The sequence below is a fragment of the Triticum dicoccoides genome, chromosome 6A (genome assembly GCF_002162155.2).
Source record: "Triticum dicoccoides isolate Atlit2015 ecotype Zavitan chromosome 6A, WEW_v2.0, whole genome shotgun sequence".
In the NCBI taxonomy this organism is placed as follows: domain Eukaryota; kingdom Viridiplantae; phylum Streptophyta; class Magnoliopsida; order Poales; family Poaceae; genus Triticum; species Triticum dicoccoides.
Window position 1 is genome coordinate 528241851 of NC_041390.1, and position 22950 is coordinate 528264800.

Sequence of the window (22950 nt, forward strand, 5' to 3'; positions counted from 1 at the left end):
TGTGAAGCGTTCTTCCAAGAGGAGCCCACAGTGGAACTGTTCAGAGACCTATTCCATCTAAACTGTCGTACTGAATTTACTGACGGCTCCAATATGGAGTTGGGTGGTGTGGCGATTCAGAAAAGGAAAGAGGTCACATACCCTCACGCCAAACTGCATAGCCACCCCAAAGAATGGAATCAGACATGGTTCTACTGCAAAGACACCTCCCCTGCTGGTGACAATCCCTTGCCTGGCTTTCGACCAGAGCGGCTCAGCAACACACACCCTTCTCCACAAAGATTGACTTCACAGGAGAGAAGTAAATATGCTCCTCAGCTGTCAAAGCTCAGAGCTTTTATGGCCAACGGCTTAATAGGGGTTGACCTTGCTCATTGTTGGATATCCTGGAGCATACTGCCTCTTAGTTTGCGCTCCGGTTTGATGTGCCAGTATACTGATCGTGTTGATGACCCATTGCGACACTCAAGACTCCAGCTCTCCGGTGAAGAAATCACAGAGGCTGTACGTAAGATACTGAATGAACCGGAACACATCTGCGCCAGAACCGACCTTCTTCCCTTCTGTGCCACCAACAAACCGCCAGCTATAAGATTTTGATTTCTCTCTTTGCTGAATCTGTTATTGATATGTCTGGTCATTGTTTTTAATATCAGTGTCTGCATAATCAGGGCGATGATCCGTTTTGGAGCAAAAAACTGCCGCAGGAGAAGCCAGAAAAACCAGACAAACCAGAAAGAGCAACCCGGCAAAAGACTAAAGCTGTGAAGAAGACTGCCCATAGGAAAAGAACCACTGCCTCTTCTAATTCGGCTCCTGACGATGAGGTGGATAATCCGGATTTTGAGGTAGAGCTTGACTCACTTGGTTTATTTTTCATGCGTCTTATTGATGATGATATTTGTCAGGATGATGTTGAAGCCAGCCACGCGGATGTTGCCGAGGTAATTATTCTCTCTTCCGATTCAGAAACTTTGCCTTCACAAAAAGTTCGTCAGGCAAACCGGAAAGTTAAATTTTCTCATCCTCTTGCTTATCTGGATCCTAAACTTCTTATGAAGACCCAACAACACGAAGCTCGCCGCACCACCCGGCACAGCGGCCAGGTAGTTACCTCCACCGGTTTACCGAACAGTCCGGTTCAGAAATGCCATTCCGAGGTCTCTAATTTGCTTGTCAGTGCTTGTCCTAAAGCGGGCTGCTTTCGTCAACCTCTTACTCCGTCTGACTCCGATTATCAGGTTACTTCCCACTCATCTTCTGGCGAGTCATCGGCTACTCAGCTCCCACCGCTCAAAACGGTGCTTGGGTAAGCTATACTTATTGTGATGTTTGCAGTACATTGCCTTAGAACATATTCTGTATTTGATTTTGTTTTTCTCCTCAGGGCCAAACCTAGGCCAAGCAAGAAGGCCCGCCTGGACAAAGCGGCCGAAGAAGACGTCGTTCTTGAAGCGGACAAGACACCCAATGCTGAAGCGGCTATACCTGAGGATATTCCCAACGATCCACCGCAGCAAGATGATGATCTTATTGCAGAAGAGAGGCCTACTGACACCTCAGGTCCTACCCATCAGCCTACAGGTTCCATCCAGATTGACAGCTCCACCGGTCCAGCGAAGCCTACCGACAAGCCAACAGCTCCAGTGCAAACCGGCGGTCCCAAAGATGATGAGGTTGTCATTACTGGTACTGGCCATACTGAGCCAACCAATCCTGTCGCTTATCCAAACATTCTGCCAAGGAAGAACTTGCTGCCTTTGGTAAAGGCAAGTGGAGCACTGATCTGACGACTTACGCTGCTCTGAACGCCCAAGATATCCATTCCGGCTATCTGAAACGGCTGTATACCAGTCGTGACTATGAAGCCGGTCTGGTCAACATGATGAAAGACAAATATGAGGTAATTTCCATATGCTCCTTCCTGCTTGTATGCTTCCATTCCTGACTCTCCTAGCCCCCAAGGGCCGGTTTGGAATATTCTTTCAAACCGGGACTTAAATAATATAAATCTTGTTGTTTTGAAATTTGCTGATGTAGCCCCCAAGGGCTGGTTCAACTTTAGCATAGTTAAACCGGTACTTTAAGTAATTGAAACTGCCACATCAGAATATATATGATCAAATAGCCATTAGCCCCCAAGTGCCAAGTTGAATACTTGTATTGATCTTGGGACTTTGTAAACAATTGAAAGATGAAGATCAAATATGCATTAGCCTCCAAGTACTAAGTGCATAACTTGTTGTGTGGTTGGTACTTGAATCCTTCTACCGGTTTGTTGAAGCATATATCTGTATGCATGCAGGCGGAGCTGAAGATGAAAGAGAACCAAGTCATCGATCTTCAAGAAGCCCTGAAAAGCCAACAAGCTGAAACCTCCAAAGCAAAAGAAGAATTGGCCAGTGCTTTAAGCGCCATGGAACAACTTAAGGAGAACTTCAAGAAAAAACGGGCGGACTGGGCCACTGAGAAATCCGCTTTGATCAAACGGGCAGAGGATGCTGAGGCTGCACTAAAACCAGTGGCAGATGAACTGACTAGCATAAAGCGGCATGTGCATGCCATGACTGCTGCTGTCTTTGGTAAGCCAGTTTTCCTACTGAATTGGCTCTGCCTTCTGATAAAGTCGCCGGTTTATTAACTCTTTATGGTATTTCAGGGACACGCATTGGTCACTTGGGGTCAGATGTACGGAAGAAGCTAAAAGCCGCCTATACATTGGTTGAACAATTGTATACTGGTGCCCAGCGGATCATCTGTACTGCCTCTCATAACAAACCGGCGCCTACTTTGATTCAAGATACTCTGATGAAACTATCGGTGCTTCCTGCCCGGATTGAAGAGCTAAAGAAATCTGCTGCTCGAACCGGCGCAATCAATGCTTTAATCCGGGCAAAAGCCTGGGTGCCGGATTTTGATCCTGTTGAAGCGACTCAGGGCTATCCCAGCTTGAAGGAAGACAGATCAGAATTCGGTGAAGCGGATCTGTGAGCGATAAATCGGGAGGTGCATCCACTAGCTTGTCAGTTGGCTGAGGAAGCAGACTTGTCTCGTTATCAAGCGCAATATGACAGTCAGAACAAGCGAATAGCTGCGCCAATCCATGAATCGAAAAATATGATTCCTCCAATCCGTAAGCATACTTACGCTCCCGATATTGACCCGTCCTTACTGATCCACGATGAAGCTGTTTTTCAAGCATTAATGGGAATCGACTGGACAACTGTGGATTTCCAGCCACTGGGTAGGGATACGGAGGCTGAAGCGGCGCAGGACGACCCACAACCATCAGGCCAGGCTGGTGACCAAGCTTGAACCGGACGCCGGTTTAAAACTGCCTCTTCTTCGCGAAAAACAATTATATTATTATGGGCACCATGTTGCCTTGTAACAGGCTAGCTGATACCTTTGATGTTGATATGCCTTCATGCATAATTTGTTCTTCCTGTGGCAATGAACTTTCCAAAAGACTTCCTGAAATGAAAAATTTGTCAAGTGCCACCGCGGTTGTACCGTCAGGCGGAATATGATGTCTGCATATATGAAATAAAAACAAAATTTTAAGTATGACCAAATTTTGAGATACATAATACCTGCCGTGAAGTGGGCTTGGCCAATCTTGAAGCGGAGTTTTGCAAACCCATACTATTGGAGGAGATAACAGCTCCTGTGTATATATATGACGCTGGTTTACCATGTAAACCGTGCCGGGTTATAATAAACACTGTGTTACTCCATAAGAGGATGTTAACAACACGGATCAAACCGGTCAAATAGCCTCCGGATTGACGTGAACTGTGTTCCGTCAATTGAAAAAAAAATGTCGGTTTAAGAAACACAATGAAAAGCAAAAAAAACCCTTCAAAGAAAAGTGTGAAGCAAAAGAAAAGTTTTATTTAAGCTGATCAAATGGTGTGACCATGGCTAAACACGACCAAGTTCCCGTTAGGTGTAACTATGGTTCTAGTCAGACAGATCCCCAGATGAAACCGTGGCATTTATGCCGACCAAATGGCGTGGTCATGGTTCGGGTTCGACCAAGCCCCCAAGTGATTCTGTGGCCTTAGGACGACCAAGAGGCGTGACTGGTTCAGACATGACCAAGTCCCCAAGTGATCTGGTGGCTTTCGCCTATCAAGAGGCATGGTATTGGTTCAGACACGACCAATCCTCCAAGTGATATAACACGATGCTTTTAGCAAAGCGAACTCAAGGGGTAAACCGGAGGCCGCTTTAGAGCAACTCCGTGTAACCTCACATGATGTAAAGAACAGATACCCCACTTTAGCTGAGGTTCCGGTTTATTATATTTAATCATAATATATACATTGTCGTAATATGTACATAAGTATAGCCAATGGCTCAGGTGTAGTAAGGCCGAAGATGAGCTATATTCCACGGCCTGTTAGTCTTCTCCTCTGATGTGCGTGAGTCCTTATGCTCTCGAATATCGATCAGATAGTACGACCCGTTGTGCAGATTCTTGCTGACCACGAAAGGCCCCTCCCAAGGTGGGGATAGCTTATGCATGTTAGTCTGATCTTGGATGAGCCAAAGCACCAAATCTCCTTCCTGAAAGGTTCTGGTTCTGACCCGGCGACTATGATAACGACGAAGATCCTGCTGGTAAATCACCGATCGGGTGGCTGCGATGTCACGCTCTTCATCCAACCGGTCCAAAGCATCTTGCCGTGTTGTCTCGTTGTCCGCTTCAATATAAGCTGTGACACGAGGTGAATCATGCCAGATATCACTGGGGAGAACCGCCTCCGCTCCATAAACCATGAAGAACGGTGTGTATCCTGTTGATCTGTTGGGTGTTGTATTGATACTCCATAGCACAGATGGTAATTCTTCTACCCAACAACCCAGCGTTCTCTGCAAAGGAACCATGAGCCGGGGCTTGATGCCTCTCAAGATCTCTTGATTAGCTCTTTCTGCTTGACCATTGGACTGTGGATGTGCCACTGATGAAACGTCGAGCCGGATGTGCTCTCGTTCGCAGAACTCCTTCATAGCACCTTTGGATAAATTGGTACCATTATCTGTGATAATACTGTGCGGAAAGCCAAACTGGAAAATCACCTTTTTGATGAACTGAACTGTCGTGGCCGCATCACACTTGCTAACAGGTTCTGCCTCCACCCACTTTGTAAACTTGTCAACCGCCACCAGGAGGTGGGTCTTCTTATATTTGGACCTTTTGAATGGCCCAACCATATCCAGCCCCCAAGTCGCAAACGGCCAAGTAATCGGAATCATTCTCAATTCTTGAGCCGGTACATGAGCGCGCCTTGAAAACCTTTGGCAACCATCACACCGTCTGACCAGATCCTCCGCATCAGCATGAGCAATTAACCAATAAAAACCATGGCGAAATGCTTCAGCCACTAGAGACTTTGAACCGGCGTGGTGACCACAATCTCCTTCGTGGATCTCACGCAAGATTTCACGGCCTTCTTCAGGAGACACACAGCGTTGGAAAGCCCCTGATATACTGCAATGATGCAACTCGCCGTTGATGATAGCCATGGACTTGGATCGCTGAATTATCTGCCTTGCTAGAATTTCATCCTCTGGCAACTCACCCCGGTTCTTGTACGCCAGGTAAGGAAGCGTCCAATCCGGAATAACATGAAGAGCCGCCACCAATCGAGCCTCCGGATCAGGAATAGCCAAATCCTCTTCACTAGGGATCTTGACCGACGGGTTGTGCAGCACATCCAGAAAAACATTGGGTGGGACCGGTTTGCGCCGAGAGCCCAACCGGCTTAAAGCGTCTGCTGCTTCATTTTTCCGCCGGTCCACGTGATCCACCTGATAGCCTTTGAAATAACCTGCGACAGTATCCACCTCACGACGATATGCTGCCATGAGTGGGTCCTTGGAGTCCCAAGTGCCAGACACTTGCTGGGCCACAAGGTCCGAGTCACCGAAGCACTTAACTCGACTTAGATTCATCTCCTTAGCCATCCGGAGACCATGGAGCAAGGCTTCATACTCAGCTGCATTGTTAGTACAAGGGAACATTAAACGGAGAACATAACAAAACTTATCACCTCGTGGGGAAGTTAGTATGACTCCAGCCCCCGAGCCTTCCAACTGCCTGGATCCGTCAAAATGGATGGTCCAATACGTATGATCCGGCTTTTCTTCAGGTGCTTGCGTTTCCGTCCAATCATTGATGAAATCAACAAGTGCTTGAGACTTAACCGCTGTCCGAGGCACATACTTCAAACCGTACGGACCCAGCTCTATGGCCCACTTTGCAATCTGGCCAGTTGCTTCCCGGTTCTGGATGATATCTCCCAAAGGAGCAGAACTGACCACCGTAATTGAGTGCCCTTGGAAATATTGTTTAAGCTTCCGGCTTGCCATAAAGACTCCATACACCAGCTTCTGCCAATGCGGATACCTTTGCTTGGATTCATTGAGCACCTCGCTGATGTAATAAACCGGACGTTGAACCTGATGCTCCTTACCAGCCTCCTTTCGCTCTACCACAATAGCTACACTGACCGCCCGAACATTAGCAGCAACATATAGCAGTAACGGCTCCTTGTCCACGGGAGCGGCGAGCATAGGCGGATTGGCCAATTGCCGCTTTAAATCCTCAAACGCTTCATCAGCAGCAAAACTCCAGACAAACTGATCCGTCTTTTTCAACATCTGATACAAAGGGATTGCCTTCTCACCCAGGCGACTGATAAACCGGCTTAGCGCAGCAATCCTGCCTGCCAGGCGTTGAACATCGTTGATACACTTCGGTTTAGCCAGGGAGGTGATAGCTGTGATCTTCTCCGGATTAGCCTCAATTCCCCTGTTGGACACTAGAAAACCCAATAGCTTGCCTATCGGTACACCAAAAACACACTTGTCCGGATTAAGCATCATCTTGTATGTTCTTAGATTATCAAAGGTTTCTTTCAAATCATCAATCAGAGTCTCCTTCTCCCTGGATTTAACCACGATATCATCCATGTAAGCATGTACATTACGGCCAATTATCTTGTGAAGACAATTTTGTACACACCGTTGGTAAGTTGCCTGGGCACTCTTGAGCCCGAAGGGCATAGACACATAGTAGAAGGCTCCAAAGGGAGTTATAAATGATGTCTTCTCCTAGTCCTTAACTGCCATTTTGATCTGATGATAGCTAGAATACGCATCCAAAAAACTTAGACGCTCACAACCCGCCGTAGCATCAATAATTTGATCAATACGGGGGAGGGCAAAAGGATCTGCTGGACAAGCCTTATTAAGATCTGTGTAATTCACACACATGCGCCAGGTGCCATTTTTCTTGAGGACCAGCACCGGATTGGCAAGCCACTCAGGGTTAAAAACTTCAATAATAAAGCCACCTGCTAAGAGCCTGGCTACCTCTTCTCCAATCGCCTTGCGCCTTTCTTCGTTAAACCAGCGGAGGAACTGTTTCACCGGTTTGTATTTAGGATCCACATTAAGTGTGTGCTCAGCGAGTTTCCTCGGTACACCTGGCATGTCAGAAGGTTTCCACGCGAAAATGTCCCGATTCTCACGGATGAACTCGATGAGCGTGCCTTCCTATTTCAGATCCAAGTTGGCACTGATGCTGAACTGCTTGGACGAATCACCAGGTACAAAATCAACAAGCTTAGTCTCTACTGCCGATTTGAACTTCAGGGCCGGATCATGCTCCGTAGTTGGCTTCTTCAACGGAGTCATGTCCATCGGATCAACATTGTCTTTATAGTACTTCAACTCCTCGGTGGCACAAACCGACTCTGCATAAGCCGCATCTCCTTCCTCACATTCCAAAGCGATTTTGCAGCTTCCATGAACCGTTATTGTCCCCTTGTGACCCGGCATCTTGAGCTGCAAATATACATAACAGGGCCGAGCCATAAACTTGGCGTTTACTGGTCGCCCAAACAGGGCATGATATGGACTTTGGATTTTCACCACCTCAAACGTCAATGTCTCCGACCTGGAATCATGATCATCCCCAAAGGCCACTTCCAGAGCTATCTTACCAACGGGATATGTTGATCTGCCAGGCACTACACCGTGGAATACTGTATTAGACGGTTTGAGATTCTTATCTGTTAGCCCCATACGTCGGAAGGTCTCATAGTACAGGATGTTAATACTGCTCCCACCATCCATGAGCACCTTGGTAAACTTATAACCTCCCACCTGAGGCGCCACCACCAAAGCCAACTGACCCGGATTATCGACCTGGGGTGGGTGATCTTCTCTGCTCCATATTATCGGTTGTTCAGACCAACATAGATAACGGGGTATGGCCGGTTCAACAGAGTTGACTGCCCGCCTCTGAACCTTCCGGTCTCGCTTGTCCAAGCTAGTGGTAAAGACATGGTACTGTCCACCACTCAACTGCTTTGGGTTGCTCTGGTAACCTAACTGCTGTTGCTGCTGTTCGTTGTAACCACCCTGGTTGTTCCGATTATTTTGACCATTATTTACGCCCGGATTACCATTAAACCCTGAACCGGAACTTCCTCCACCGTAACCCGTCCCGGACCCTAAGCCATCACCAGATTCGCGATCATACCGGAAATTATTAGAATTCTTGAACTCCTGCATAATAAAGCAATCCTTCCAAAGGTGGTTTGCTGGTTCCTCCTTCGTCCCATGTTTTGGACAGGGCTGGCTTAGCAGATAGTTTAGGCAGTTTGGGTTAGGGTTGGGTGCCCCACTACGATTTCTTGGCCTACCCTTGCTTCGCTGGCCATTGTTCTGTGCGTTGGTATTAGCCACAAAGTCTATGTTACCGTCCGCTTTACGCTTGCCTCCTCCGCCATTGCCTACCCAATGATGCTGCTGACCTTTGGAGCTTCTGTTCTTCTTTCCCTTCCCTGTCTTGTCATCATCAGATTCGGGATCCTTCGTATTATCAGAATTAGCATATTTCACCAAAGCGGCCATGAGAGTCCCCATGTTGGTGCAATGACGCTTCATCCATCCCAACTTCAGCTTCAGGGGTCCAAACCGGCAGTTGCCCTCCAGGGTTAATACTGCGGTGTCAGCGTTGATGCGGTCTGAGGAGTGCAACACTTGTGAAACCCGGCGCACCCAATGAGTCGTTGATTCTCCTTCCTCCTGGACGCATGCAGCTAAGTCCACTATCGACATAGGCTGTTTATAGGTATCTTTGAAATTGCTGATAAACCGGGCCCGTAATTGGGGCCATGAACTAATAGAATTAGCCGGTAAGCTTTTTAACCAAGTACGGGCCGTTCCTTCGAGCATCATGGTGAAGTATTTTGCACACGCCGCGTCATCCACATCGAGCATCTCCATGGCCATCTCATAGCTCTCCACCCATGTCTCTGGAGGTTGATCCGCCGTGTAATTTGGTACCTTGCGCGGGCCTTTGAAATCCTTGGGCAGGCACACGTTACGCAAAGCGGGGATAAGGCAAGGCACCCCCAAAGAACTGGAAGTAACACCAGGTTCAGTCAAGGTGGTTGGATGAACCGGCGTGAGCTGCCGAGCCTGATGTTGTGCGGCTAACTCGTCCTCCCTGCGCGCGTGGGCCCGGTCCACCACTCCCTGAGCGTCATCAGCACCACCCGCCGGGTTGTTGTCCCGGGGTGCTCCACGTCGTTCATTACTCGACACTGCCGGTTCATCCATATGTCTGCTATAGCTCCGGCTTGGACGAGGGGTCGAGTGGATCCGGTCGCGGCTGTACGAGTATGCTTCCTGTTGGGCCAAAGCGGTCCTCAGAAGTTCCTTGACCCGCCGTGTCTCTACTGCCCGCGGCGAGTCACCTTCAATTGGAATGGCCTCCAGCCGTGCAGCAGCGGCAACAAGATTGTCCATTGGGTTGGAGTAGTGACCCGGGGGTGTTAAAGCAGCCTGAGGTACAACGGTGTTTCGACGAGGCGGGTCGATCTGACGAGGCTGAACTGGTGCCCCGGTCCCAGGGGCTTCTGCCCGGTTGCCCTCCAGTGGATTGCCGGCTCTTGGCCCTGGAGTGTTGAAAAGGTCTCTGGCCTCGAAAACTGGAGGTAAGCGGGATCGGTGCTTCCTCCTCATGACTTCATGTGATGCGCTCTGGTCTAACATAAGCCTGTAGGCCTGTGCGTCTAAAGCAGCCCGCTCTGCGGCCATCCTGGTGTCCTCAGCCGCCAGATCCGCCTTGGCCTGGGTGATCTATTCCTTTATCTTTGCGATCTCCGTATTGTGAACGTCCTGATTGGCGGATTAACTTCCGCCATAAGCACAGCCAACGCATCAAATAGCTCTGATAGAACCTGAGCCGGCGGGCGCACAGGGCCTCCTGCCCCGGCGGCCGTCGCTGCTGCTGAACCGGAAATCATTGCCGCAGGTGTCGAAGAATGAAGCGCTGCTTGTGTTCCGGCCATCAATATTCCAACCCGGTTGGGCAGATCAGAGAGGCCCAGAATACTGTCGCCATCGGAACAGCTCCAATCCGGCCATCTTGTAGCTGATAAAGAGATTCGGTTTCTCCGGTCGAAGATTCGTCACCGGAACAAATGACAGTCGCCCCGCAAAATCCCGATTCGTCCTCATGACTTCCTCCATGGATGACTCCCACGAATGCACGGTTCATGGCCAGTTTAACCCGGGCGGATTGCGCACGCTAAGCCGTCTCGACGAGGTCGGTGCAGATGTCCGGCTCAGGGCCCGGTTCATCGATCTTACCAATGAAAACGTGAATGCTGCCAAAGGGGACCCGGTACCCGTACTCAACTGAGCCGGCCTTGGGGCCCCAGCCTGCGTCGTTGATGTAGAGCCTACCGTGACGACTCTTAGTCATCCGGCCTACAACATAGCCCTCGAGTCCTTCAAAGCGGCCCTCCAAGAACCGGAAACCATCATGCGATAGCCCCACGGTGGGCGCCAACTGTCTTGGTTTTGTCACGGCAGATGTCCTAGAGAAAGGACTTAGTCGTGGAGCCATCGCGACGGGTTAGCTTGAAGGGGTTAAAGCGGACACAAGGACGCAAGAGAGTTTATACTAGTTCGGCCCCTTCAAGGAAGGTAAAAGCCTATGTCTAGTTGTGATGGAATTGATGGGGTTTCGATGATTAGGGAGCAAACAAGCTTCGCCTATGTCTCGAGTTGTTGTCTGTTGTTCCGGAACCGCCGCCAGGTCACCTCCTTATATACACGGGTGACGCCTGCCGGTTCATAGAGTCCCAACACCGGTTCATACTTGTCTCTGGGTTGGTCTCTCCTTATTCCTAGCTTACAATACAAGTTTACATACCGAGCCGGTTTACAGCTACAGGTCTTAAACCGACTACAGGCCTTGGGCCCTTATCTTCCTCCTTGGGCTTTAACACCCTTGAACTACTGATGACGTTAATCCGGCCCAGATAGGCCGGTTTACGCCCAATAGTAATATCCCCAATAGGTTGGGAAAATGTATGAGGTGGAGCTGCAGCAAGCACTAGCATATATGGTGGCTAACATACGCAAATGAGAGCGAGAAGAGAAGGCAAAGCACGTTCGAGAAACTAAGTGATCCTAGAACAACCTACGTTAAGCATAACTCCAACACTGTGTTCACTTCCTGGACTCCTCTGGAAAGAGACCATCACTATTACACACGCGGTTGATGCATTTTAATTAAGTTAAATGTCAAGGTTTTCTGCAACCGGACATTAACAAATTCCCATCTGCCCATAACCACGGGCACGACTTTCGAAAGTTCAATCCCTGCAGGGGTGTCCCAACTTAGCCCATCACAAGCTCTCACGGTCAACGGAGGATATTCCTTCTCCCAAGACAATCCGATCAGACTCGGCATCCCGGTTACAAGACATCCTCGACAATGGAAAAACTGGTCCAGCAAGACCACCCGCTGTGCCGACAAATCCCGTTAGCAGCTGCACATATCTCATTCTCAGGGCACACCGGATAAGCTAAGCGTACAGGAGCCAACGTAACCCAAGTTGCCAAGGGACGGCCCCGCACAGTGCTCTGGGTTGGACCAACACTTAGACAAGCACTGACCCGAGGGGGTTAATAAAGATGACCCTTGGGCTGGCCGACCCAAGGGAAAGAAAAGGCTAGGTGGCGAATGGTAAAACCAAGGTTGGGCCTTGCTGGAGGAGTTTTATTCAAGGCGAACTGTCAAGGGGTTCCCATTATAACCCAACCGTGTAAGGAACGCAAATCCGGGAACATAACACCGATATAACGGAAACTAGGGCGGCAAGAGTGGAACAAAACACCAGGCATACGGCCGAGCCTTCCACCTTTACCAAGTATATAGATGCATTAATTAAATAAGGGATATTGTGATATCCCAACAAAAATAACCGTGTTCCAATGAGGAACAACTCCAATCTTCACCTGCAACTAACAACGCTATAAGAGGGGCTGAGCAAAGCGGTAACATAGCCAAACAACGGTTTGCTAGGACAAGGTGGGTTAGAGGCTTGGCTTGGGAATATGGGAGGCATGATAAGCAAGTGGTAGGTATCGCAGCATAGGCATAGCAAAAGAGCGAGCAACTAGCAAGCAAAGATAGAAGTGATTTCGAGGGTATGGTCATCTTGCCTGAAATCCCGCAAGGAAGAAGAACGAGTCCATGACGAAGACAAACGGACGTAGTCAAACAGGTCCTCACAAATGCGATGTAATCGGAAGCAACCCGAAGAAGCAACACCGGAAAGAAGCACACAACATAGTAAATAACTAACACATGGACATGGTATGATATGCGAGATGCGGTATGTGATGCATATGCATGATTTGGAAAGGAATGGTTGAACCAGGCCTCAACTTGGAAAACCAAGAGTGCCACTGGAAAGAAGAGATTATTTCGGTTGAAATCGATATAAATATCACCGGAATCGGATGCACGGTTTGGAAATGGCAAGCAAAACAAATATGGCACCGGTCTGCGATAAACAACAAGTAGCCAAGTAAATGCATCAAGATAAATATGCTACAACACTCAAACATGGCAACAAAATACATGGCAGGGATCCCCTCATGATGATTGACAAAAGATGAACACTGAGCTATGACTAATTCACTCATTAACAGGTTCAAACAAGCATGGCAAAAGTGCGAAAGATAACAGGTTACAGACTTAGAGAAAATAACAACAAGTCAGGAATTTATCATCAGGAAACAATGTTTAGAGCATGATAACTACATGCTACAGGAACATATCATGGCAAAGCAAGGCATGGCATGAAGCTACTCTAAGCACTTAACAAAAGTCCCTTAGTGACCTTGAGCCAAAAGGGATCAGAAAATACAATTGCAAGCATGTGAACATAGCAAAACATAAACAGATTTAGACTTAGTGAAAATCTGGAGCAGGCAAAACAGATTAACAAGTAGGCATGTTTACGAGCTCGATGCACTCACTACCGAGCATGGCATGACAAACTAAGCATACATCCATCAAGAAGACATAGCATAGAACCTAGACATGGCAAGAACAACAACATAGCATGCACGGATCAATAGCAATATCCTCGGCAAAATCGCTAAACATGTCAACAATCTGTGAGGATCATTTTTATAGAAAAAGTAGAGCTTGATTGACTCAAGATAGGGTGCTCCATAATTGCATACAAAGACATGGATGGATAAAGCACCGCATTATCTACAAAACATCCTTACTGATCATGCTCAAAAGAGGCATGGATCACAAGGAAACAACATGAACATATGGCATAAAGACAAAAACAGGACAAGGACTTAGTGAAATTCTAAGTGCCTGAAATCAGCATCATTGAGTAAGCTACTTTGCATGCTTGTGCTAGTCACCACAAAGATCACAAAAATACATTGCATACACCCCTGTAAATATGGCATGGCATACATCAAAACACATGTAAAGTTCAGGATCATAGCATGCACACATTAATCATGGCAAAAATGACAAAAGGCCATTTGCTGAAACAGATCTGAAATATTTCTCACGTAGCCCTCCTCCAACAGCATTTCGGGCATCAAGATGATCTCAAAAGAAAATGACGCAATGAGATGAAATGATGTACTCGTCGAGACGAACATTTTGATATGCTACACGCACGAATCGGAGCAACGGTGATGAAGTTATGATGCGATGAAATATGCATAAAATTACTGGGACTTAGAGAATTTCAACCTCGCAAAAGTCAACCCAGGATGGAGAGATGCGGGACGGTGCGGATCCGGATCGGGACGGGGTGTTTGGTTGGACGAACTGTTGGATCTGGTCCCGATCCACCGGACCTCGCCGGAGACGACGGAGATGACCGGAGATGCGCCGGAGACGGAGAAGGGCATCCGGAGAGATGCGCGCTCGCCGGAGAAGCAGCGGGAGGTCGCCAGCGAGCTCGGCGGGCGGCGCGGCCGGGCAATGGCGCGCGGTGGCGGCAACCGGGGCGGCGTGGAGGAGGTCGCCGGCGGCGCGGCGCGTGGTCACGGGCGAGAAGATTCGAGGTGGCGCGGGCGAGCTCCTGCGCTCGGGCGGCGCGGCTGGCTGGAGGCAGATCGCGGATGCGGGCGACGGGGCGGTGGTGTGGCGTCGGGGCCGAGCCGGCGCGGGCAGCGGGAATGGCGCGGCGGCGGCGAGAATAGCACGGCGGCGGCGAGGCGCGTCGGCGGGAAAGGAGACGCGGGCACGGGCGGCACGGGATCCGGGCCCGGGCGGGCCGGATCTGGGTCTCCTCGGGCCCATGGTGGGAGGAGAGAGAGGGCGGTGAGGTGGCGGCGCGCGGTTGGCTGAGGTGGCGGAGGCGGTGACGTGGCGCGACGCCACTGGCCGGAGCGAGGTGGAGGGCGGACATGTCCGTTGGTGGAAGAAATGTCCGGTGCGTGCGGAGGAGGGGTTAGGGTTCATCCGCGAAAATTTCGGGGAGGCACACATATATATAGGTAGAGGGAGCTAGGAGAGTCCAAATGAGGTGCAGTTTTCGGCCACGCGATCGTGATCGAATGACCGAGATGATGGAGGAGGTTTAGGTGGGTTTTGGGCCTCTTTGGAAGGGTGTTGGGCTGCAACACACATGAGGCCTTTTCGGTCCCTCGGTTAACCGTTGGATTATCAAACGAAGTCCAAATGGCACGAAACTTGACAGGCGGTCTACCGGTAGTAAACCAAGGCCGCATGACAAGTCTCGGTCCAATCCGAAAATGTTTGACACCCGCACACGAAAAGAGGTAGAAAGGGACACTGGAGGACATAGGATCGCCAGATTGCAAAACGGACAATAGGGAAAATGCTCGGATGCATGAGACGAACATGTATGCAAATGAAATGCACATGATGACATGATATGGAATGCATGACACGCAAGCAATGACAAGGTAACAACAGCGAATAACTAGGAGACACATGGCACATCGGTCTCGGGGTGTTACAGGCAGGAGGTATCACGGCGCGGCGGCGGTCGACGTTCTCCTGGACGGCTGGATCGAGGGGGCTTGGCGACATGGACGCCGGAGTTGGGGTCCTCGGCCGCGTGGTGTGGAAGGAGGAGCTCGTGCTCCTGGTTGCTGCTCGGGAGGCGCGAAGCAGAGGAGGCCGGTGCCTCGCGGGCTGTGCGGGGACGAGGAGGTGTCGGGGTGCGCTGCTGGTGAAGGAGCACGGGCGGCACAGGAGGAGGTCGGGCGCGACATGAAGCACCAAGGGGCGGCCATGGCGGGTCCCTTAGAGAGAGACGAGAGGGAGTTGAGGGAACTAGGGGAAAGGAAGGAAGAGAAGTAAAAGGGGGTGCGACGGGGGCTTGCCTGGGTGGCGGAGGGCGTCGGAAGGAGGAGCTCTGCTCCGGCGTGGCACGTGAAGACGACGGTGAAGCAAAGGACACGCGGGTGTGGGGAAAATCGCCGGTGGTCTCAATAGAGACAGGAGCGGGGTCTGGTGCCCGAGCGGATGCTGCGCTCATGCAGCTCGCGTAGCAAGGAGGGGAGGCTGCGGGCGGTGGCGAGAAGGATCTTCATGGGGATCGGAATGGCTGGGATGGATTGGTCCGGTGGGGAAAGTGAGGTGGAGCTCGGGCTGTGGTGGTTGGTGGGATGGGGAATCGAGGGAAGGCAGTGGATCGATGGATTGGAAAGATAAAATGGAGAGGTGGTTGGCTCGCGGTGGATCCCGAGGAAGATGGTGGCGGCGGCCGGGGAACTGATGGGACAAGGCTCCTAAATTTTAGGGTTAGGGGTCGTTTATATAGCATGTGGATCTAAATGCAAACTAATGGAATCCCTTTGATCTAGATCAGACGGCTGCGGAAAAAATAGGTTTGGAAGTCCAAATAATGAACCGAAGATGTTTTAGGGATGATCCGAATCCAACGGCGACGACTGCTCGGGTCGGGTTCGGGACAGCTTTCGGACGCGCGCGCGAGGATGGCCGCGGCCTGACGAGAGAGGTTAGGTTGGGCTTGGCGGTAGGTAGTGGAGTATGTAGACGGTCTAGGGAGGAAAGAGAGGGAAAGCCCGGCAACAGTTTTCGGAGACCGAAAACGTCCGACGTTAGACCGACTATAATGCCGCTACAGTTAACCGTTGGGGCGTCAAACGGACTCCGAATGCGATGAAACTTGGCAGGCGACCTACTAACAACATAACAACACCATACGCCAACTTTCATCCCATTCCAAGAACATTTTCCAGCCACTTATAAAATAATATTTCAGACATGCCGCGGGCGCGTGCGAGTGTGTCTGGGCTCAGAACGGACATCGGAATGAACTGGGGAAAACCGGACGGATGCAAGTGAACAAAGACATGATGATGCAATGCACATGATGACATGGCAAGATGCAACACGCAAGCAAAAGACAAGGCAACAACAGCGAATAACTGAAAGACACGTGGCGCAACGGTCTTGGGGCGTCACAACACTCCACCACTACCAGAGGATCTCATCCCGATATCTAGGATGGCACTGGAGGGAAACAGAAGAGGAAGAGAAGAGGTAAATTAAGTTGCTTCTTTGACAAACGAGTGAAACCAAAGAACCTTGCGAGGTTGAACAAATTGAAAGAAAGAATACATCAAAGATGAACGAAGTTGAGAACACTCCGTTAGAACAGAGGAATATGGAACATTACTAGAACCTTGTAGGTTGAAAGACATAAAAAGGGGTTGAAATGGACAAGTAGTACATACAAGCACTCTGGTTGAAACGACAAGTACAATGAACGATATAGATCAATTACGACAACACTCCGGTAGGAAATGGAAGGCAATAAAATATGAACTTGGCAAAAATGAAAGCACTTGGATGAGACTCTGGTTAGAAGAGGAATGATAGACACAACACTTCGGTTAAAACAAGATAGAGAAGGAATAAGAATGATATAATTTGGACAGCACTCCGACTGTAAATGGTAGGAATTAGAATCATGAACTTTACAAGATGACAGGATACTTGACGAAATCAACAACACACTGCCTCCGTAACAAAAGAATGGAAAACTAGATGGTTGGAAAGAAAAGAACGGAGAAGAAGAATGGAAACTCTCGCAATTAAAATTGAAAGGGAATGCTTATGAAGAAAAGGTTAAACGGAGTTGTTGGAAGATGAACAACAACAAAAACAAGCTTGTAGTGGGTTTATGGAGAACATCCCAAAACTATGAGGTGAAATTCTGCCACTAACGGAAACAATAGATTGGATTGATATCAATGAGGAGACGAGAAACTTATATCATAGGGAGGATAAATGAAGAACTTGGGTCATTTATAAGCACCATAAATAGCAACAATCCTTAGGGAAGGCTTTAGGTGAAAATATACCCCAAGATAACTCCAATGAAGTGGTTGATTGGTTGAAAAGATGTCTTGAGCGAAGAGAAAATGAAGGATTTAGATATGTCACTCTTGAAAACTTGTGAATCATGAAACACGAAGGGAAATTATCAACAATGACATAACACCACCTCAAAAGATGAGATATGAAAGAATTGCACCTCGGAATGCAAGATGAAGAATGCTTGAACTCCTCAAAACGAGACATGTGTTGAACACCATGTTTATTTTAGAGTATAGCTTGGCGGGTCATGACTTCGAGAGAGATCTGGAAGAACAATTGAAGAATGAACAGAATCCTTGATGAACCACCATGTAGAGCCTCCGAGAAGAACTCCGGTAATAAAAGGAAAGATAAGTTGAGAACACATGGTGAAGCCTTGCGATGATATCGATGGAGCTTTGCGACGAGATAATGCAGAAAAACCTGGAACTCCGGAAAAAGGAAAGATGAAACAATTGAAACCGAGAATTTTGATGAACCTTCGGAATAAGAAATTGGATTAACTCGATGCAACAAGAATAAGAATTACATTATGCTTATCCTTCATCAACTTAAATTGATGACAAGCAACAGATTTGGCATACTACTTATTCTCGTAGAAAGGACTAAGAGAGATATAGAGTAAACTTGACAAGGTATTGATGGAATCACTGGTGGGATTTGGAAACAACGAATGAATTAATATGAAAACGAAGGAAGAGAAATCTTGACCGAACCGCCATAAGAATTAAAAATGAAAGTAGCAAAGGCACAATTCACTGGGAAGAATGATAAAAGGAACGAAGATACTTGAGAGAATATAAATACATGAGACCGAATAGATCACGAGCTGACTAGAGGGTACTTGAACGATGCACCGGAAGAGTTCGAGAATGAGAGCTGAAAGCTGGAATGAATAATTCTAAGAAGATGGGCTCCGGAGAGTCAAACTGAATAGACTCCTGAATTTCTCCGAATGGTTGAAAAGAATTCTCACAATCGCAAACAATTATGAGAGGATGGCATGAAGCTAGAACCACGAGTCTTGAGAGAACGGGTAAGATTGAAGAGAAACTCTTCTGCGGTCTTCAAATGTTGAGAATGACGACGAGAAACACCACCCTGCATTTCTTGAGGCACTCTGGAATGAAAATTAGAAAGGTTGAACCAACGATGAAAAGAATTTGAAACATCTTGGAGAAAGATATTTGACTGATGACAATTCATTCTTACATCAAACTTGGAGAAGAATTTGAGAGTAGCTCCGGAAAAATTAGAAGAGTCAGGTAAGATCCTGGGAAAAGACCTGTGGGTTAGGGCCCACTCAAGAGAAACACCGTTTACGATTTGAAAGAGAGATTGCGCCGGTTGAATTAAATGACTTGAATGAGATAACAACCTCGAGATAGGTTGAACGGATCTTGAGTGAAAAGACGGGCCTTCTAAGATATCTTCAGTACTCCAGAATAAATGAATAACAAGAAGTCAACTATTATGAGGTGCACCGGTATGGGAAAAACATTTGAAACAAGGAAAGGAATATGATCAACACTGAAAACTTGAATTGAATCCACCGGAGAAGAAATAGAACGAAGAATGGTGAACTTGTAGCTTCCTTAGCATCTTCCTGAGAATCACCAGATAAGAACATTGACGAAAAAGAATGGAGAGACTTCCCATCAATAAAATGATACTTGATTAAGAAATCTGAGTCCTTGAAGAAAAAGGGTGGGAGGGCGGGGAAAACAAAGGCAACTTGGGACGGATGAAACAAATAACGTTGAGAAGACTTTGAGTTGATCTTGCGGCTGTTGAAAAGGATTGACATGACAATCTCGATTATCATGAAGGGTTAGTATTCACATAGAAATATGAGAACACCGCTGAGGAAAAGTATGGAATCAAAACTTGACATTGAAGCAACTCGAATACCACAACAACAACAAAACAAAGGATTGGCTTGCAGAATAAGACGGAAACAAACATATGATAGGCCCCATATCGTATCATGTGTCCGTTGGAAGGATATCCTACGTGATACTTGAATTCCCACCTATTAAACTCCCGAAACTTTCTGGTTATGCAATCATGTGTTGGGGATATAGGGGAAGCATAATATCTCACCCAAACTAACAATTCCCACATCCAGTTGTATCCATCCTTCAACACATAACCAAGAAACCTTCGAAAATCGTGTACCTCAACCTTCGAAAAGCATATGTTATACGAGTTATGGCAATACTCCCAAACGCCCGCCCCAGTACTGGGTGGCGTCGAGGTTATCTCACCAACAACTGCATAAAAGAGATTTTCGATGTCGGCAAACTCAGGTATTCCAGAACTGCAACGATAAAATTGTGACAACAACACCTCGGAGCTCAACTCCCCGGGACACTGCCACAACCCCTAAATGTCAGGAGGCACCAAGAACAATGTTCTCGTAACAAGACTATCAGAATGATTGCAAGATACCCGCGTGATCCTAATTTTTTTCCATGAAATTTGAGGAAAGGAGAGTCAAAACTTCCACATCAGGAGGCCTCACCAGAGCGACGAAGGGACTGAGGAGTAAAAAGAATCCTACTCTCCGATATAAATAATCCTAAGACTCAAAACATTTTGTTCTAGACTTAACAACGTTAGCGATTCGATCAAGCAGGGGGCTCCTAAGTCGGGGATGGCTCTGATTACCAACTTGTAACACCCACAATGCGGCTATATCTCCCACGTGTCGGGGCACGACTTAGAGGCATAGCCGCATGGTAGGTTTGTCGCAAGAGGGGTAATCTTCACACAATCCCATGTATTGAATAAGAAAGGGGTAAAGAGTTGGCTTACAATTGCCACTTCACACAAATACAAGTTAAACATACATCATCCAGAGTACAATCAAGGTCCGACTACGGAACCTAAATAAAAGAAGACAAGCCCTAATTGCTAGATCCCCGATCGTCCCAACTGGGCTCCACTACTGATCAATAGGAAAAAAAAGATAACAACAACCAATATCTTCATCGAGCTCCCACTTGAGCTCAGTTGCATCACCTGCACTGGTATCATCGGCACCTGCAACTGTTGGGAAGTATCTGTGAGTCACGAGGACTCAGCAATCTCACACCTGCGAGATCAAGACTATTTAAGCTTATGGGTAGGAAAGGGTAGTGAGGTGGAGCTACAGCAAGCACTAAGCATATATGGTGGCTAACATAGGCAAATAAGAGCGAGAAGAGAAGCAAAGAAACAGTCGAGAAGTTAGAAGTGATCAAGAAGTGATCCTGAAACTACTTTCGTTCACGCATAACACAAGGCCGTGTTCACTTCCGAGACTCCGCCGAAAAGAGACCATCACGGCTACACACGCAGTTGATGCATTTTAATTAAGTCAAGTGTCAAGTTCTCTACAACCGTATATTAACAAATTCCCATCTGTCACATAACCGCGGGCACGGCTCTCGAAAGTTTATACCCTGCAGGGGTGTCCCAACTTAGCCCATCACAAGCTCTCACGGTCAACGAAGGATATTCCTTCTCCCGGAAAGACCCGATCAAACTGGGAATCCTGGTTACAAGACATTTCGACAATGCCAAAACAAGACCAGCAAGACCACCGAATGTGCCGACAAATCCCAATAGGAGCTGCACATATCTCGTTCTCAAGGCACACTGGATAAGCTAAGCGTACATGTACCAACATAACCTAAGTTGCCAAGGGACGGTCCCGCACGGTGCTCTAGTTCGGACCAACACTTAGAGAAGCACTAGCCCAGGGGGGGGGTTAAAATAAAGATGACCCTCGGGTTAATTACTCCCAAGGGAAAGGTGTAGGTTGTTAGGCAAATGTAAAATCAAGGTTGGGCCTTGGTGGAGGAGTTTTATTCAAAGCGAACTGTCAAGGGGTTCCCTTAACACCCAACCGCGTAAGGAACGCAAAATCAAGGAACATAACACTGGTATGACGGAAACTATGGCTGCAAGAGTGGAACAAAACACCAGGCATAAGGCCAAGCCTTCCACCCTTTACCAAGTATATAGATGCATTAATTAAATAAGAGATATTGTGATATCCCAACATATCCATGTTCCAACATGGAACAAACTTCAACTTCACCTGCAACTAGCAACGCTATAAGAAGGGCTGAGCAAAAGTGATAACATAGCCAAACAACGGTTTGCTGGGAAGGTGGGTTAGAGGCTTGACATGGCAATATGGGAGGCATGATAAACAAGTGGTAGGTAGCGCGACATAGCGGTAGAGCGAACAACTAGCAAGCAAAGATAGAAGTGATTTCGTTGGTATGGTCATCTTGCCTGAAATCCCGCAAGGAAGAAGAACGAGTCCATGAAGAAGGCAAACGGACGTAGTCAAACGGATCCTCAATAACACGACGTTACCGGAACTAACAAGAAGAAGCAACACCGAAAAGGAGCAAACAACTTGGTAAACACACAAGCATAAACATGGCATGATGCGCAAACATGTATCCTGCATGTCCGGTTTAAAGTTTCATGGCATGGCAAAGTGCACAAACAACACTACAAGTTAAGTGGAGCCCGATGACCCACAAGTATATGGGATCTATCGTATTCCTTTCGATAAGTAAGAGTGTCGAACCCAACGAGGAGCGGAAGGAAATGATAAGCGGTTTCCAGCAAGGTATTCTCTGCAAGTACTGAAATAAGTGGTAACAGATAGTTTTGTGATAGGATAATTTGTAACAAGCAACAAGTAACAAAAGTAAATAAAGTGTAGCAAGGTGGCCCAATCCTTTTTGTAGCAAAGGACAAACCCGGACAAACTCTTATATAGATAAGAGCGCTCCCGAGGACACATGGGAATATCGTCAAGCTAGTTTTCATCACATTCATATGATTCGCGTTTGGTACTTTGATAATTTGGTATGTGGGTGGACCAGTGGTTGGGTACTGTACTTACTTGGACAAGCATCCCACTTATGATTAACCTCTATTGCAAGCATCGGCAACTACAACAAAAGTATTAAGGTAAACCTAACCACAACATGAAACATATGGATCCAAATTAGCCCCTTATGAAGCAACGCATAAACTAGGGTTTAAGCTTCTTTCACTCTAGCAACCCATCATCTACTTATTACTTCCCAATGCCTTCATCTAGGCCCAAATAATGGTGAAGTGTTATGTAGTCGACGTTCACATAACACCACTAGAGGAGAGACAACATACATCTCATCAAAATATCAAACAAA